Below are 3,631 nucleotides of genomic sequence, written 5' to 3'. Positions count from 1 at the left end.
GGGACGGGCCGGGGGCGGGCGTGGGGCCCCACCAACCAAGGCCCGGCCTGCCAGGCCAGCATCTCGTTTTTCTCCCCTTTTTGGCACAAGTTCCAGGTTGCAGAGCGCCCCTGCCCCTGCCTCTCCCATACCCCCTCTCCTCCACACACATAGACACACACAGACGAAAAAGGGGGACGGGGCAAATCCATACCGTTGCGCACAGCAGCCAGCAGCCACTACCGCCCCCACCCCCTGGTCTTTACGTTGATTAATGTAAGATGGCTGCAGGGGAGAGGGAAAAAAGAGGAGGGGGATAGGCAAACATATGGCGAGGTGTGCGCTGGTGTGGATTGAATAAAAAGGGCACAGCGTTCGGCTGTTGTGTGCAGTATTTGGTCGCTCTGCAAGACTTCACGTTTCCCACTCGGTTTGCAGACTTTCTCTGTTTCTTTTGAAATGTCCTATTGGCGGGGGACGTTGCGTGTCACAATTTACCCGTGAGAAATTTAAGTACGTGGAAACCTACATCAAAATGTTCTTTACTACGTTCTTAAATATAGTTTTCTGATTTACTTTGTGATGTGACCACAACCTCACTCTTACCTAGAGAATTTCCCTTTTGTGTTCATGTCACCTGGAGAAGCTAATCTTTTCGTAACTACGAAATTACATTTTCTCCCAGTCGGTGCATGCTCGCCTTTTTAGCTCCGCTTGGGGCGCTTGGCCTGACGCAGATCGCAGAGTCCGTCGCGCAACGCTGGGCAGTCCCCGTGCTGTGGTTTATGTGTTCGAAGAGATTGGGTTGTGGTTCCACAATAATCTGGCTGGCCTTGGCTGCGGCACCGCGTACTGCGCCTTGGGCCGTAAAAGAGAGTACGGCAGAAATCTTCTCATCGGAGAAGTTATTGCATAATCGACCCACCTCGGACACACAAAAGTTGCTTAAAGTATTCTGCAACTCGGCCGGCCGGCTCTCCCATCTCTTACCTCCCCCGGGCGTTACGTGTGTAAAACGCGAGACCAGGCCTTGAGGATCACCCTTATGTGGCCTGGCTAACTGTAAAAATACTGCCATGATCCAAATGAAATAGAGGTCAACATTTAGGACGGAGGTCTGATCCAAAATTTTACTCTGACATTCTAAACTGTTCAACTGGCAATCGTCATGCAAGCTTGTTAGAGCTAAACATCGTAGCGCCTATACTTTCAGATGTTTGACTGAACATTTAAACACTTGCAACTGTTGGTCAGAAACCTTTTAGAAGTGTTCAAATCTAATTTTCAAGCACTCAGAAAGCTTCAACTTTTTCCGTCCTAGAATAAAAAGCACTCCAATTAAACTGCAGGTAAAATTTTTCAACTATTCGAAGGGCTGTAATACGTGCAAGAGCTTTCCAATTAAACACTTCAGATGCCAGTGTTCCTGCTAATACAATTTTTCCCCTATTTTAAGGAAGTGAAAATTGATCCTTTTACGAAAAGACTATGTTCCCTTGCTGTAGCGACGTTACTTTCACGGGTATCGAATTCTCAAAGCCTTTCCCCGGCAGCAGGAGTCTCTTTGAGCCAGTTGGGTGGTGGACCTTTCTCACCACCTTGCAGCGCCAGCGCGGCTAGCCTGCACCGCACTCCTCCCTCACCCCCTGCTCTTCCTGCTCGCGTCCAAAACTTTAAAAAAGATGCTCCCATTACTGTGGCCTACCCTCCAGGCGTAGCTCGGCGCGGCTCCGCCAGGGGGCGGCAGCGCCTTGGTCGGCCGAGGCGAGGTTCGCGCGTCCGCCACCGTACCCTTGCGGCGGCAGCACGCGGCGGCCCGCCCACGGCGCGCGGCTCAGCCCAGCCCAAGAGAGCAAGCTGAGGGAGGTGTCAGATTTTCCCTTTTTCAACGACAGTGATGAAAGTGCTGTCGGCGCCGAGTCTTGCCCCACTAACGGCCTAAACCACTAAAGTGTTCGCAGTCATTAGGACGACTCCCTCCTCCCTTTCGCCCCCTGAATCCGTGTCATTTTGAACCGAAAGAAACAATTGATGTTTCTGCATAATTTTGTCGGTTGTTTTTCCGAACTATTTCCTTTGATGGATATCTACGGATATATGGAAATATGAATATTGGGTTATTCTCTAATTAAATATTTTTTTTAAATATATTTTTTACAGTGACACTTAATAGAACGGTTCAGTCATTAGGACGACTCCCTCCTCCCTTTCGCCCCCTGAATCCGTGTCATTTTGAACCGATACACTGATACACTGATATAAACTTGCAAAGGAAATCTTTCGCAGTTTTGTTCAGAATTTCAAATCAACCAAAATCGTTCGCATGATTTCGACAGTTGAAGGAATATTTCTCTTCGAAGCTAACATCTCTTGTGATCTTTATGTGACTTGTTTTTCGCACACATACACAAATTTTCGCAAAACATCGTCTTCTAAGATTTCAACGGCTTTGGGAATCAAATAATTACTTAAGGAATAAGTGTAGACTTCCTCGACTCAGTCTGCTCGGGATTCCTCCCACGTAGCTTTCAATTTATCAGAGTTAAATTTCCAAATCATCGCACCTGGCGGTAAATCATATATGCCTGTGAAGAGAGGCTTCACTCCGTCCTGGGGCGCTGTGGTTGGTGTGTGACGTCCTGCTCACTTGCAAGTGTTCTTTCCCCTCCCGGCGCGCACGACGACACAATGGCCGTGGCCCCCAAATCTCCCCGGAGCCGCTCTTCTCTCCTGTCATTAGGGTCCGCGCGCGTCTGTCTGTCTCTTTGTGTCTCACAAGCCATACATCTAATTACACCTCTGGTCCGTGGTACGCGAGGCTCGTGGGCCGTCATCGCCGCCGCGCCGGCTGCCGGCTCAGCTCGGGTGCCGTGAGGGGGCAAAAGAATGGGGGACCGACGCGCAGCCTGCAACCGGGCGGGTGGGCAACCCGCTGGCCGCCCGAGTGCGACGGGCTTGCCGACTCTCTCATGCTCCTCCCTACAGATTTTTACTTGGTATACTTTGGTGTTTTGAGGCGGGGTTATGATGGCACGTTTATTGACGTAGTATCTCGAAGCTTCTCTTCCCCACCCCGCCCGCGGCCCATGTGTTGGGCGCGCGCAATCTCACCCAGCCTCGGTGTGCATGATTGCGATGACTTTTGGAAGCGAAACAGTTTCAATTGGGCGCCTTCCTCCTCGCATCACACCACGGGCCGACGCCTCCTTCATACGAGTCGGCGCTACATCAAAGGCAACGAGAGTGAGAGAGGCTGAGAGGACGGAGAGAGAGAGAGGGGTAAGTCGCAGAGGGCTGCTCTCAAGTCGATGAAGTTGCTCGCAAGTTGGGCGTCCAGGTCTCATCTTCGCATTTGCGGACGCCGAATGTGTGGGTTGGCGTACGACTGACAGCCAATGCTATGCTGCGTAGTGGTTGGGAGGGGAGACTCAAGAAAAAGCGAGCGTCTGCCACGATACTTTAATAATTTCACCTACAATAGCAACATAAAACAAAACAGCATGAGTGATAATGGTAATAAATTGTGCGGAGCTGTCCAGGTATCTGGCTCCCACATATCGTGCCTTACAAAGCCTCGTTAACGAATTGCAGCGCACGGCGCTCGCAGCCATCCGGGTCCCCCTCTCTTCTCCTTCCTCCCCCCCCCCTCCCC

General features: G+C 51.0%; 1 protein-coding gene across 3 annotated transcripts in view; it reads left to right on the top strand.

Annotated features, from left to right (window-relative positions):
• Window positions 1–3,631, top strand: part of LOC113205953 (uncharacterized) — a 197,224-nt gene that overhangs the window by 93,540 nt on the left and 100,053 nt on the right. The gene's annotated exons all lie outside the window — the stretch shown is intronic.

The sequence above is a fragment of the Frankliniella occidentalis genome, unplaced genomic scaffold (genome assembly GCF_000697945.3).
Source record: "Frankliniella occidentalis isolate FOCC.00 unplaced genomic scaffold, Focc_3.1 Scaffold2, whole genome shotgun sequence".
Classification (NCBI taxonomy): Eukaryota; Metazoa; Arthropoda; class Insecta; order Thysanoptera; family Thripidae; genus Frankliniella; species Frankliniella occidentalis.
Note: the sequence above shows the minus strand (reverse complement) of the source record. Positions and strands in the feature narration are given on the sequence as shown.